The sequence below is a fragment of the Oenanthe melanoleuca genome, chromosome 3 (genome assembly GCF_029582105.1).
Source record: "Oenanthe melanoleuca isolate GR-GAL-2019-014 chromosome 3, OMel1.0, whole genome shotgun sequence".
In the NCBI taxonomy this organism is placed as follows: Eukaryota; Metazoa; Chordata; class Aves; order Passeriformes; family Muscicapidae; genus Oenanthe; species Oenanthe melanoleuca.
Window position 1 is genome coordinate 8,645,332 of NC_079336.1, and position 15,430 is coordinate 8,660,761.

Below are 15,430 nucleotides of genomic sequence, written 5' to 3' on the forward strand. Positions count from 1 at the left end.
TGCATTTCAGCCCTGTGAGACTTATAAATGTAATGAACAGTCTGTGTGTTTAATATTTTTTATATTTTTAATAATTTGCAAATAGTTCAGTATGTAGTGCTGACCTGTTGAAAAATAGTTTGCAGTGTCTGTAGAGAACACTTCTGAGACTTTTGTATATTTAGCAGAATTCTGGGCTTCAGCTGGAAAAATTCTAGAAGTACTTCTTACTGGAAAATACTTCAAGTAATGTGAAACAACAGATAATTTTTTCCTGTGCCATGACCCAGTTGTAGGGTGAGGTATGGAAAGTCCCTCTCCTATTGCTATTGAACAGGTTTCAGCATTGGAAGTCAAGTACACAGAAAATACCAACACCTGCTGAAAGGTCTGACTGAAAGTTTATTGATTTCAAAGGAAATTGTCAGAGGACTTAATTTACTTGTCAATCCAAGATATTAGTCTCTTACTACCATGATCAGTGTTTTATAGCAGCCATGGTCTTCATCTGTCTATCCTAGAATAGAGAAGAGGGTCTTGGCTTCTAGAGCTGGAATATTGTGTCTTTGGTGATACCTAAGTAGAGTGTAGGCTGTCACATTTAATATTTGGGAAATAATTCTTTGATCAGAATTAGGACATTAAATTTATGAGAATTTAGCCACTAGTGTCAACAGGAGCAGTATCACACACCTACCTGTACAGTAGGTGCAATCTCAGAGACCAGGAGTACTCAGAGGGGCATTGGGCACAGTCTCGTTAGGACCCTTCCTTTTTTGTTACTGTGCTTGTGATCACTGTTGTCAAAGGTGATTTCTTACTCTCAGCAGCTGAAGCTGGATACTACTGAGTTTTCCATGCCTCTCACTTGCTTATACTCAGTTACCTTTGTCCCATTTCAGTTCTTTTGTAATTAAACTTTTCAGAGCGACTTCTAGTATTCTCCTAATAATACTGTAGAAGCCCGATGGTGATTAATGTTTTAACAGGACTCTTCATATGGAGAGTCCAATGAGTTTGGATGCAGGACTCCAAAGTATAAGGCTCAGAATCAAATTTTTGCTAAGTCAGTGGAAAGAGGCCTTAAAGCAGACATAAATTTAGTCACACCTCACCTTGGTGCAAATGACACTCAGGTCCACATACCTAAGGATGTAATCATTGTACCCACTGCTGTATTTGTCATTACACTGGAGATCACAGTTTGAAATGCAAATACATTAACAAAAATGCTGGTCCTTGAATTTTGTTTCCATCCAAGTGGAACTGCCAGGAAGCACTGGAGGCTTGGGGTCTTATATAGGTGTACTTCAAATAAAATTGGATAATGTATGTTAAATAAAGAAGGTGCCAGGACATGGAAAAAACGTGTGATCGCTGCAGAGTATTTTAAACAGATGCAAATTTTGCCTGCTATATATATCATCAGGTAGAAGCTGAAAGAAGATAGTAAAAAAATAAGCAAATGTTTTAACCCATTTGAAAAAATGTGTGGATTATATATATTTGAAAATAGTTGGCCAAATTCAGATGTTGAAGGAGGTATTATTTATATGATAATATTGGATTTATTGAACGTAAGAAACAGTAAGTGAAATAACTTATAAAAATGCAGTTTGTTGTGATCCATTGTATTACATTTGACCACTTCAAAAGGAAGATACAAAAAAACTTATGGTCAGGAAACATGAACCAGCTTACACAAAAAGGAACTTAACTGTTGTTTGGCTTACGTTTGTGCCATTTACAAATAGTGACTTTGTCTGATATCCCTGAGGTCAGCATTTCCCATACAACTTAATTCCCTTAAAAATAAAATCCAAGTATGACCTTACATTTTGCAACAGTTGGTACCATAGAACATTGTGAAGTTGTGAAGATTATGCCCAGCTTCACAAGATGGATCTCGGTGTGCCCTGTATCTTTCATTACCTTGTATCTTGAAGGAAGCTCTTGCTATTGAAATGTTTGGAAACAAAACATTTCTGAGGTTTTCAGGAAGATTTAAATGTATGTTTTTTCTTAGAGAAACCTTCCAGGAAGTATATATATATATACACATATACACTGTTTCCTGAAGAGCTAGTATAGCTAATGCTTCATGCATAGATCCAGATAGGAATAGCTAAAAGCATGGGATGTTGATTATTTGAATTTGTGTTGTCCTGAAGCCAGCCTGTTGTAGTCTCTGAAGCTCTCTCTTTTATAAATCAGAATGATGGAGACCTAAGTTGACCAGCTCCCTTAAGGTCTGTAATAGTTACAAAATTTTTGAGAGGTGAGAGGGATCTGCATGGGCTGCACCTTTGATGACAGAGAAACAAGAGTGGTCTCCTCCTTAGACTGAATTGAATATCCCAATGTATTGGAGTATGCTATAAATAATTTTAACTATTAAGACATAAAGTTAACTATGAAAAAGGGAGAGTGCATCAGACACCAAGAGGCAGAGACATCCTTGACATCAAAGGTAAATGGAAAACAGCACTTGGACAGGAAACACCCCTTGTCACCCAGCCAGCCTGAGCTTGGGATGTGAGTAGTTAATGGAAAGGACTGTAAAGGAAGCCAAGAGAGTACATCTGTTATGGTGGCAGTAGTTTTTGCACCATGTAAATATCATAAATGTCATATGTATAATCATTACTATTATTATTATTATTAGTAGTAGTAGTAGTAGTAGTAGTAGTATTACTACTACTACTACTACTATTATTATACCTAAGCTCCTGTTTATGGACTTTTCCATAGTCCAACAAATATTTTTTGTCCCGATGTGAAGTATAGCTTCTGTGCCCTCATTTGCCTTCCTTGGAAGCAGTAAAAAATGACCACAGGTAGAGAATATATGCAGTGTTCCCCATAACACTGTAAACCTTGCTTACATGCTCCCAGTAAAATTCATCAGATATTTGAAATCACAAAGAAATTCTCCATCAACACTGGTCTCTCTGTTTTGTTACAGTAGCATTTTCTGTTGGCTGAAGAAAAAATCCTTTCCTGGGCTTCTAAAAATATTTTTATTTAATGAGTTCCATATCAGAAAAGGGGGCCCATGAGTATGATAGTGTTGTAAGTTTGCCATCTTCTCATCTTGTGCTGTATCATCAATTTTGAGGGTTTGTATCTTTTTCTAAAGCATCATAAAATACGTCATTGGGCGCTGGAGGATTTCTAACAGCTTGATGGGAAGGAAATGCAGAATGGTTGTGAACTGGGTTTAATGATCAATCTTGTGCTGGAGTGTTGAAAAGTTCATCTTATTAACAGAATACTTTCAATTATAAGTATTTTTTCCATGGTGTTCTCAACGTTACTTTTTTTCAGGTTTTGTTTTTTTGTTTTGGTTTGATTTAGTTGGGTTTTTTTTGTTGTGGTTTTTTTTTGGTTTTTTTTTTTTTTTTTTGAGTGTGTTAAACATTTATGTAAAAGAAGGAATAGAGGGAAAAAACCTCACATTTAAAGTCAATGCATTTCCTTTTCATCATTCATTTAGTTAACATCTGTAATATGCAGTCCCAGGTCAATGTACTTGCATGAGAAAAGTTGGATATATAAGTAACATCATCAGGCTTTATGTTGACTAGTTTTTTACAGCTCCCTGACACAATGTTCTGGCTTGGGAAGTCAAGGCTCTCTGCATCATGTAAGGTGGCATTTCTCTTTCTTGCACCATTCCTGCTTTTAAGAGTTCTACAGGGACACTACACCTTGGTGCAGCATAAAAATTTGTGTCAATACAGACTCTTGATACCTGCCTTAGCATTTTAGATTTTTCATTTCTGTCCATCACATTTACTTATGTCACTTGTTCCACCGAGAATATTATTATAATTTGCATTTATAGCCCTTAAAAAATTGTGTAGCTATGATTCTCTACCTCATTACCTTTTTGCTCCTATTTTGTACACAATTCATGTTTTTTTCTCTATATATAACTTCCTGCAGAAGTTTTAGCATCCAAGCCCCTTGTTAATTTTAGGCTGTTTTTGTGGCTCACTCTTGGTTGAAATCTTTCCATTTAGGATGTAGAGCACAGGGTGCAATCTGCATTGTCTCCCAGATGCAGAGCTTCCCCTGGCATTTGTGATGTGTTTCCTCACTATGTGTAATACGAAGTTGCAAAGCTTATCTCTCATTTGTTTTCTGCACCGTATCATATTGCAAACCTGCATCTCCCACGTGTCTTTACCACTGTATTATGAGCCAGAATTTTTGCTACTCATTAATGCTTTAGATTATTTTCACGTGTTGTATCTAAAAATAGCAGTAGCTTCTGAGTTTGTTCTGTGAGCTGAATAATTAAAATACCAAATTTAACTTAACCTCATTATGATACCACCACTTTCCAGTTCAGGAGTCGGGTGAAGGTGGGTGTTGTTTTAGGGGTTTTGTTGGTGGAAAGTTATTTTCTGAACTTCTGCTTAGGAAAATTACTGTTAGCATCATAAAGCAGACACCCAAGTTGGATCTCAGAAAGGTGGTTTGACGTGTACTGAAACACCATGTCCATGGAAACTGCAGTCTAGCTACAAAAGAGATAGTGACAGTCAGTATGAAAGATCTCTACCTTGTTATATACTGCCTGTATGAAATTTGAAGATCAAATCTTCAAACTTTGACCTAATACCATAATTACTGCATATTTTCAGTTTTTACAAAAGTAAGCAATACATTCTGATCTTGTAACATTGCTGTGTTAAGGGGCACCAGTGTATTTATAGAGTGTTTTCAGTGCTGGAGATCATACATTGCTGTGGATGGGCCTCTTTAGAGAGCACTTGCTCAAATACAGCTTAATAGTAGCATTTGTTTCCCCCAAAATATTGTTTAGAAATGTGACCTGCTGCTTCTCCCATGGAGGGGGTGGTCTCATTTTGTTCTATATGATGAAACTCCTAGTTGGAAGTTGTAGGTGCCCTGTAATTAGTGGGAAGCAGATAATTCTAGTAGAAAGTGGTTTTAGATCACTTGATATTTTCTGAGGATCTGTCCATGACTGACTTCAGTTGGGAGTCTTGGGTGATTTAACTCCTAACTCAGACACCTCAGTTTAGAACCAGTAGTGAACTTGGATAACACTGAGCCAAGTTGGACTCTGAAAAGGGCAAAGGTGTATTCTCACTTATTTCCCCACCATTTTGTGGTGCAAATTCAGCAGATACCTTTAGCATCTATGTATGTAAAAACATACAGAGTTAGTGCCAGGCTATTCTTTCCTTGCTGAGCATCTGATGAATGATCCCTTGATAACAGAGGGGAGATGTGTATATACTTGCCAAGGTTGACCCACAGTGTGTTTAGAATCTTGTGTAGACAAAACCGATTATTAAATATCACTGAACAGGTTGAGGTATTTCTGATTGATTTAGGTAAATATGCTAAGAATTGTATTTAAACTCTTTTTTTTAATAAAACATACCAGGGCCCACCCTGTGGCTCCTGACAGCAAGTGGCAAAATACAGCTCAAATTCCAGGCATGAAGCCTTCCGAGACCCAAATTTGATTGCTTCACAGATGTCCTGTATTTAGAAGAATCCCTGGTCTACACTGTTTTCTAACCTGTGCCAAATGTCCAGCTGGCTTGGCCAAAATCCTGCCAGAGAACATACTAAAAGGTGTTGGTCTTGGAGCCTAGGCCCTAGCCCAGTTTCACTTACCAGTACTGAGGTTACGATGCAGACAGGAAAACATGGGTTTTATCACATGTTAGGAGATAACATTTTTTGTACTGGTTTCACCTCTTTGTATTTACAGAAGACATACAAGGGAAGAAAAACATGCTGGTTAGTCAATAATGAGTGCCTCTGCTATGATAAAGCTCATGTTATTGCTGTACTGACAAAGAGAACTGTTTGTCATACTGCTGTTCTGGCACAGCTCAGCTCTGTGCATTTATGCATACTTCACTGCATTTATGAATTTACTCTTTTAGTGTAAGATGTCATTAATATTCATGTAACCAGAGTGCTGGATGGAGATCTCTAAGTACTGCTGTATTTATTCCATGAAGAATTAGAAGCATGTACCTGGGTATGTGCACGTGTGTGTCTGCATGTGTGCATGTGTTGGACTTGGCACATGCCCAAGGCAATGCCAAAGTCTCAACGCCTTAGAGGTAAAGTAAAGGCACTGAAGTTGTCAAGCAAAATTCAATCCAAAGTTTATGTGGTAAATGTATCCATGGACTGTTTCCATGCTTTTATGCTCAGTCCTTAAAAGTGCATTTGATTTTATTTTTATAATACTCATGTATTAAATCTTTGGTGCTATTGTTTGTAGGCATATGTGTCTATATAAAAGGAAAATAGCATCCTGACCTTGTAAATCATGTTCATCCTTAGGATCATTGCTCTCTGCTATGTCCTGTTGCATTTACACTGCTGTGCTCTCACCTACATAAAAACACTAACTGAGTCATTGTGGTTGAAGATGGCATTGGGTAGTTCCGCTGAACAGTAATTTCTTCAGACACTGGGAGAGAATTTCTGCCTCTGTGTCTGTTCATCCTCCATGTTCACCCTTCACAGCCCTGCTGTGATTGATTCCCTTAAAGAACTCAATCCCTAGCTGGATCCTCAGAATGACTATGGAAATTCTAACAGAAGGTCCTGTGATCAGTCCTGGATCCTTGATTCAGTTTATTCTCAAACTATGCAAATTCAAATACCCTTAGTGAAGTTGAGCTGACAAACATGAGCATGATGCTGTTGGTGGCATTCAAAAAGTCTGTTTTTCCTAGGGGGCAAGAATTCCTCCGGCCTGTCAGAGAATTTAAGAGTGTTATTTAGTTTTACCAGCATGTTCACAGAGTCACATATACTAACTGTGCATTCGTTTGGAAAATAAATTCAGCTCTTCAGGGAGCATGTTATGGTCCTCAGAGAAAAAGTCTTTTTGTAAAAAATTTTAAAATCTTTCCATTAGTCTCACAAATTATATGTAATGAAATTAGAAGTCTGGAAAGAAAGAAACAGAAAAAAAAAGAATGTGTCTGATGCCAAAGGGAAAATTTGGGCTCTAAGAAATAGGAAATGTAGAAAATTTAAACTGGAAATCAAGTACACATACCTCTGCCCTGTTCTATATCCCCTGTATGTTGGGAGGGGTCCATAGAAGATGTTAACAGAAGATTCTCTTGCACTAAGTAGTCACCAGTGAACTAAGCCACCGTAACATTAATTGTAAGAACAAATTCAAACTTTTCTAAAAAATGTTGGTTATTTACAAATTTTTGCTATTTTGTTTTAGAGAAACAGTTTGGTTGCCTAGAAAAGTAACCTTTGGTTATAGCAGAGAATTGTAATTTACCATACAGTTATTTAAAATATTCCTGCTTTTGCAATGTATATTTTAATGTGGAGTTATCTAACTTCACAAATTTCAGTTTATTTGTCCATAAAAAGCATGCTAAGACTTCTCTGTGGGGCTTAATTCTTACAGAGCACTTTGAAATTAGCAGTTGTAAGACCTTCTGTTAACTGTGCTTGAGATATTTGTTTTGTTTGCCTCTTTAATATACCAGACATTTGTTTAGAATGACAGGAGATCCATAGGGTAAAGTAGAAGAAATTGCATACAGTATGTTTTGACTTCACACCAGGAGAAAAGCAGTGATTTGTCACTTGTGTCCATTCTTTAGCTCTTTTGCTGTCATGAAGTCCTGTTGATTAGTTGATATTGAGCTGTGACAGAATTCTGTGGTACAAAAACCAAATGACATCTTAAATAGACGAAGAAGAAGTTATTCAAGATTTTAAAGTAGAACTCTGTATTTTACATATTATATTACATTATATGTAATTCATGAGTGAGCAAAGTGAGCAGGCAAGCCCAGTAAGTCCTGCTGTGGGGAGAGGACAGCTCAAGCCAACACTGTCTGGTTTGTCCTGTGCGTTTTCTTGGAAATCTGCTCGGCACAGCTGTAGCAATAAAGCACAGAATACTTCCCTGATCCTCATTGTTTTGCCTGCAGGTTTCTGCATACTGAGTAGAAGAAATGGTGTGATTAATGTGGCATTCTGTGTCAAGGGTGGGCTGTAGATTACCGCTAAGTGCATTATGTTATCTTTGAGAAATTTACTAGGTTTCACCTGACAGGTAATAGCTTTTCCTCTGCCAACACAAGAGGCAAATAACAAACCAATACATGGGGTGACCTAATACATGTCAAAAGAAGTGCTGCTTTTGACAGAGGAGCAGCTCTTGCTTTTTGGAGGGTTTTGAAGGAATTTCAAATTAAACTTCCTCACTTGCTTTCTTTCCAGAGCTGGGTGTGTGTGTGTGCAGTGCCATGCTTGGGCACTCCATTACTGAGCACCGGATGGTGCAGTGGCTCCAATGTAACACATGGGTTGTTTCATTGCTTCTGCCCCCTGATTGGAAGTCTGAGTTCCCTGTGGGCTCTGAAATGCATAACTGGGGGGGTCTGAGCCTTGTGATCTTTTTGGGGGTGGTTGTTGAATTAACCATTTTTGCTGTCCTGATGATCAAGAACAGGTTATGCAGCAGGAGCAAGTGCTTTCCAAGAACTTGCCTGCTCAAAAGCCAATGAGAGCCTCCAGTGACCTCTGCTTCTGCCATTAAAGCAGAGTGAAACTGTGGTTTATTTCTGAGAAAGTTTTACTTTCTGGTATTTTCTTCAGTGGACCAGAGTCTTTTTATTTTATGGCTCTGATAGAGATATCTGAGCACACTTGTGGTGTGTCATGGGCAGGGGTGGTCTGTTCATTGAGAGCCAAGGGACAGGACTGAGGAAAAAAAAAAAAAAGCCTGGCTGTATTTGCTGTATTCATCTACTTGGAGTCTCCTTTGAAAAAATCTTTAAAATGGCTCCTGATCCTTTCTTTTGGTCAGTGTCTGCCTTTTCACATCCCGACTGCTTTTCTCTCCCATTTTGTTTCTCTTAGCAAAACGTCTCTCTGTATTAAGAGCAGGTGGCAGGGTGTGACAGCCCTTTCCAGGCCCTTGGCTGGCTGAGCTCAGAAGGCACACACCTGGGGGCCTGAGTCTGAAACCAGCATTTCTTGTGTAGTCAAAACTGGCTGATTTCAAAACCACTGACCTCCTGTTGTTGGCATTGAAGGACTTAACTGCTCTGAAAATTGAGTCACTTCTTTGAGTACTGCTTGTAAGTGGTATCCAGGTTTTAAGCATGATTTTGCGTCCTCAGCACTGTCATTTATCAGTCCCTTAAACAAGTAGTATTACCCACTCAAACTTCAAATTGTAGCTGAAGAATATATTTCAACTCATTCAGTAGAAGGCACTAGTGGAAAATATTACTGTGGGGGTGTTTTTAACTTTATCCAATTTGCATACTTGTGTTTTTATAAGAAAACCATTTAAACATTTTACAAAAATCCTTTGCTGATGTGGTTGAGACTATAAAATTGTGCAGTGTTAAACAGCAACTTATTGTAAATTTAATGATTTGGCTTTTTGTACTCTGTTCTCATTTTAATCAAAACAAAGCAACTTCCAGCTTTTGCTGCAAATCCAAACCCAAGTTGACATAACCATTATACAGTGAAGCTGTGAAGGTACTTGTTGTCATTTTGTCATCTTTATTTGGATAGATTTAGGTAAAAGCTCAATCAAAAGCCTGGATGTGCAGGAATGTATGTGTTCTCTATGTAGGTAGTTTGCTGGAAGCCTTTGCTTTATTCTTGAATATTTATATGGACCAGTGATCATGGGAAGTGAATCATATTCATTTGGGATCCTTCCTAAACAAAGCACCTTGGTCAATACCATGCTTTTACAGAACGGGTATTTAATATTCTTTGCTCTGAGAGCTCACTTTTCTTGTAAAATAAGTAGTTTCTCTTGCCTCTGTGTTCTAAAATTTACTGTGCGGGTCATACATTCCTGAAGTTAATGGACTGATTGCTCTAGATACTGAAATATATAAACAGTGTCAAAAGGGAAACTCCCGAAGTCCCCACGCCTTCCTCCTGTGGTGTGTGTTGAAAGAATCAAGGGCAGAACATTCTGGGCTGGTTTGTTCTCTGGATGCATGCTCAGGCCATGCACCATTTCATTTTCTCTGTGATATATATAGACACTGCTGGATGAGGGAGCAGGAGCTGCCTTGGCACCCACATGAGTTATGTGTAGAGTTTGCAGGTAATGTTAGCTTTTGGTTCTTAGCGAAATGTGGAACTTCTGAGACACTGTGTCAGATTGTAGGTCCTTAAACCATTTGGAGCTTGAGCCCTGTGAAATGCAGAGTTAAAAATTAATGATGAAATAGAAGCAGCTGCTTTGGTGACTGACTGAAAGAACATCTATGCCATGAATAGTGAGCTTTATTGTATGTGCCATCCTGAGTGTTAAAATCTCACAGTTCAATAACATGATAAGTTATTAACTGGCAAACAAATTGGCCTAGAGTTGTACAAATGCTGTTCATTGTCACAGTCATCAATAGTGACAATTCCAGTATAATTTAAGAGTGCTTGTGCTATTTTTAGTGGGTTGACCAAAGCAGAGTCAAGGACAGCTCCTGGACACGAGGTGTGTTTGCCTTCAGTGCAGTCACCAGCTTTCTGTAGTCCCTGGATCCATTCGAGTCACTGTTTCCAGTGTCTCCACTTGCTCAGCTCTCTGCCTTTCCATGTGCTTAACAGATAAATATTACTGGACTTTGAATTGGGGGTAGTTTAAACTAGGTGAATCTGAATTTTACTCTCTGATATTTTTAATATTTGTGCATTATATGTAAACTTACATATATGTATGGATATATTATATTTTTATTATATAAATAAATATTTGTAATACTTTTTGTATTTTAACTGATGATTATTTCAAGAAACGTCATGAATTATGAGAAGGGTTTTAATAAATAAGAGAATCATTAATCTTTGCACAATATTTAATGGTATTTATGTGTCATTCATAGTTGTGACAATATCTTGTGCTTATGACAGGCAGTGTCCTCCATTTTTAGAATAATTGCTCTTATAATCCTGAAAATATTAAGTTGAATATAATCCTGTGCCATCTACCCAATTTCAGCTAGTGTAAACTGTGTATAGATAAGATCCAGATATTCGAAAAGTTTAAAAAAATTATTAACTGATAATGAGCATTTGAATCTTATTAATTTCTTTAATTTTACCTGAATATTTCTCCTTCACTTATTTCAAGACACAAATATGACATACTTTTTTATTGCTATATATGTCATTATAACAAAGTGGGTTAAATCTGTCATATCTACACTTCTGTTGCAAAGAAGTTGAACTAAGTCTTTTGAGCAATTGTGCAGCCAAATGCACATTTCAAGATCCTGGCTTGGGAATCCAGCAGTAAATTAAGAAATAACGGATAAATGTTTGAAAAATGCAAATTTTATGTTTCTCTGTTACTGTCTGCAAAAGATTTTAAAAAGAAATTAAATAAAATTATCCTCCATCTTTTAAATTTGTGGGCCATTAAAAAATGCAGGAATGTGCAGGGCGGGGTAACAGCTTTCTTGGTTTGTCCTTTTTCTGCCAAGGTTTAGCAGCTTTCCCCGTGGTTAGTACAGCCATCCAAGCAACTAATCCTATATCTATAAACTGCAATGTCAAAGGATTAAAGTGTGCCTGGGAACACAGGTCAAATCTGCTTTAGATCACAACAGTTTGGGTTCAGCTCCTAGCTGAAATATCACGAAACTACCATGTAATTTAGTAAAAGTTTTGCATTCCTATACTTCAGCTGCTGGTTGCCTTTAATAAAAAGAGGCCCAGGATTGATTTCCCTGAGAAGGTATTTTTCTTTGTCTCAAACCAAAGTAGTATCAGCTGGAAAGTACAAGGATTTCTTAAAATAGTTCTGTGTTTTATATAAATAACTCTTTCAAAGTCTACTTTTAAAATTTTGTAAGAAGTACAATTTCTGATGATGGATGCATAGCACAGAGGTTTCCCTGCACTCTCTCCTTCTGGCTGAACACAGTGACTTAAGGGACAGTGGGTAAGAGTGACAGGGTCCTGCCTGGCACAGCCAGTGTGTCTCCTCTGGGACATCTCCACCTCTCCAGGTGCCCTGGAGTGACGGGTGTGAGGCTCTGCAAGAACAGTAACCAGAACAATGGCTCACCTGGCTGGGAGGTGTTGCTGAGGTTGTCTACAACCTGCTTCCATAAAAGCTGCTTCCATGAAAAAAAAGAATCATTTTTATAGGAGACTCCTTCTAAAGGAAGCAGAAGGACCCACTTCTTATGGAAGCCTGCTGCCTCCCTGAGCCAGGTTAAACGTGAAGAGCAGGCTTCCCTATCCTGGTACAGCTCTTGGATTATTACTCATTATTGATTCTTCAGGTAGACAACAATGAGATTGCAACAAGCAGCCCAAGAACAATCAAGAGACATTTCAGGACATTGGGACAACTTGTTAAAGAATCAAAAGCACAGATAGTATCCTCTGTCCTTCCAGCTGCAGGAATGATGAGGGAAGAAACAGAAAGAGCCAGCAGATCAATACCTGACACTGGCTAGTTGTTCTCTGAGTATTCAGACATGGACAGTGAGGAGAGTGAAGCCCCTATAATCTGAGGGGAAATGGTTGGTGACCTGCTATACAGCATAGACACATCAGTGGCCAGCAGGACAAGGGCAGTGATTCTGGGCCATGCCTCGAGTGCTGTGTTCAGTTTTGGGCCCCTCATGACAAGAAAGATATTGAGGTGCTAGAGTGTGTCCAGGGAAGGACAAGAGAGCTGGGAAGGGCTCTGGAGCACAAGACTGGTGAGGAGCAGCTGAGGGAGATGAGTGGAGAAAAGGAGTTTCAGGGGGCTGTATTGCTGTACAGCTACCTGAAGAAGATTGTATCCGGGTGGGGATCAGTCTCTTCTTCCAAGGAACAAGCGATACGACAAGAGGAAACAGCTTGAAGTTGTGCCAGGGGAGGTTTAGATTGGATAATAGGAAAAATTCCATCACAGCAGAGGTTGCTGAGCACTGAATAGGCTGCCCAAGACAAGTGGTTGATGCACCATCCCTGGAGGTATTTAAATGATGTGTAGATATGGCACTTGGGAACATGGTTTATTTGTGAATGTGGCAGTGCTAGGTTAACAGTTGGACTTAGTGATCTTAAAGACTTTCTTCAACCTAAAGGATTCTGTGATTTTATTATATTTCCTGAATGTTAGCTGTTTGTTCTGTTACAATGCCCAGATTTTGTAAGCATCTCTTGGTGGCATTCCCTGCCTTCCATTGGAGGGCTGCTGGGACCAGGAGTGCTGCACCCAGGTGTAGTGACATACATTAGCTGCGTCTCATCTGGGAGTAAAGAAAATTATCTTTAAATATATTTTACAAAAATAATATCCTAATTTGCACAACATGTAGAATGATGTGCACTAACCAGACGTGTAACTACATTTATTGATACTGAGCCACTAAGGAAACCAGCTGTTTATACCTTATTATCTGCCAATCTCTAGATCCTCTTACTTTTTTTATTGGTAGTTCTGTTAGGTAGGGCTGTGTCTCTTTGAGGATTATTCCTATATGAGTTATTGCAATATATTTTCACTTCCAGAAAAAAAGTTGTAGTTTTTTGTTTAGAATATTTGCTTGATATTAGCATTGAAATATAAGTAAGAGTAGGTGGTTTTAACTCACTTTTGATTAGTATGAGTGGGTGTGATTTTCATTAATTTCTTTGTATTTTAAGACTATAGTGTATTAATATAACATAAACTAACTACCACCTTCAGAATTTCTATTTTGTTATAAGATATAAAAAGCAATATTTTATTCCAGTGTACACACTGTAGTGAAGAGATTGTGTGCTTCTTGTTCTGACCAAGTTCACCTGCATTGAGCTGCAAATTGAAAACCCTGTGGGTTGTCAAGTTTTAGAGTTACCATCACAGCAGCTGGCATTTTTAAATGTGTTTGGTAGGTTTACTTAGAGAAGATAGTTTACCAAGTGAAATGGAAAGCAGTGTACTTTTCCTGACAATAAGAGCCCGCTGGGATGGAGCGGAGGGCTCCTGCCTGCTGCCCTCTGCTGGGGTTACTCCTGCTGGTGCTTCCTGGTTCCTCATCATCCCCAAATGCCACTCAATCTTGAGTCCTTCCTTGTCTTACCATAAACCACAATTTGATGACCATATACTTACTTGCTTCATGAACCTGGAAGCTGAACCTGGGCTCACCACACAGCCTGAGGGGCAGTGTCCTGGAAGCTCAATTCCATTGCTCTGGAGGCCCATTTGGAGTTGGGTGTGCCAGGCTGGGCTGTGGTGCCATGCCCTTGCTGACAGTGGCTCCTGTGCTCCATGCCCTCACTGACAGTGGTTCCTGTGCTCCATGCCCTCTCTGACAGTGGTCCCTGTGCTCCATGCCCTCTCTGACAGTGGCTCCTGTGCTCCATGCCCTCTCTAACCATAGTCCCTGTGCTCCATGCCCTCTCTGACAGTGGTCCCTGTGCTCCATGCCCTCTCTAACCATAGTCCCTGTGCTCCATGCCCTCTCTGACAGTGGTCCCTGTGCTCCATGCCCTCTCTAACAGTGGTCCCTGTGCTCCATGCCCTCTCTGACAGTGGGTTCTGTGCTCCATGCCCTCCATGCCCTCTCTGACCCTGGTCCCTGTGCTCCATGCCCTCTCTGACAGTGGTCCCTGTGCTCCATGCCCTCTCTGACCCTGGTCCCTGTGCTCCATGCCCTCTCTGACAGTGGTCCCTGTGGTCCATGCCCTCTCTGACAGTGGTCCCTGTGTTCCATGCCCTCTCTAACAGTGGTCCCTGTGCTCCATGCCCTCTCTGACCCTGGTCCCTGTGCTCCATGCCCTCTCTGACAGTGGTCCCTGTGCTCCATGCCCTCTCTAACAGTGGTCCCTGTGCTCCATGCCCTCTCTGACCCTGGTCCCTGTGCTCCATGCCCTCTCTGACAGTGGTCCCTGTGCTCCATGCCCTCTCTGACCCTGGTCCCTGTGCTCCATGCCCTCTCTAACCGTAGTCCCTGTGCTCCATGCCCTCTCTGACAGTGGTCCCTGTGCTCCATGTCCTCTCTGACAGTGGTCCCTGTGCTCCATGCCCTCTCTAACCATAGTCCCTGTGCTCCATGCCCTCTCTGACAGTGGTCCCTGTGGTCCATGCCCTCTCTAACCATAGTCCCTGTGCTCCATGCCCTCTCTAACCATAGTCCCTGTGCTCCATGCCCTCTCTGACCGTGGTCCCTGTGCTCCATGCCCTCTCTGACCGTGGTCCCTGTGCTCCATGCCCTCTCTAACCATAGTCCCTGTGCTCCATGCCCTCTCTAACCATAGTCCCTGTGCTCCATGCCCTCTCTAACAGTGGTCCCTGTGCTCCATGCCCTCTCTGACCGTGATCCCTGTGCTCCATGCCCTCTCTGACCGTGGTCCCTGTGCTCCATGCCCTCTCTGACCGTGGTCCCTGTGCTCCATGCCCTCTCTGACAGTGGCTCCTGTGCTCCATGCCCTCTCT

General features: G+C 40.2%; 1 protein-coding gene across 7 annotated transcripts in view; it reads left to right on the plus strand.

The window, feature by feature from the left end:
• LDAH (lipid droplet associated hydrolase) overlaps window positions 1-15,430 on the plus strand; it is a 111,255-nt gene that overhangs the window by 57,747 nt on the left and 38,078 nt on the right. The window lies entirely within an intron of this gene.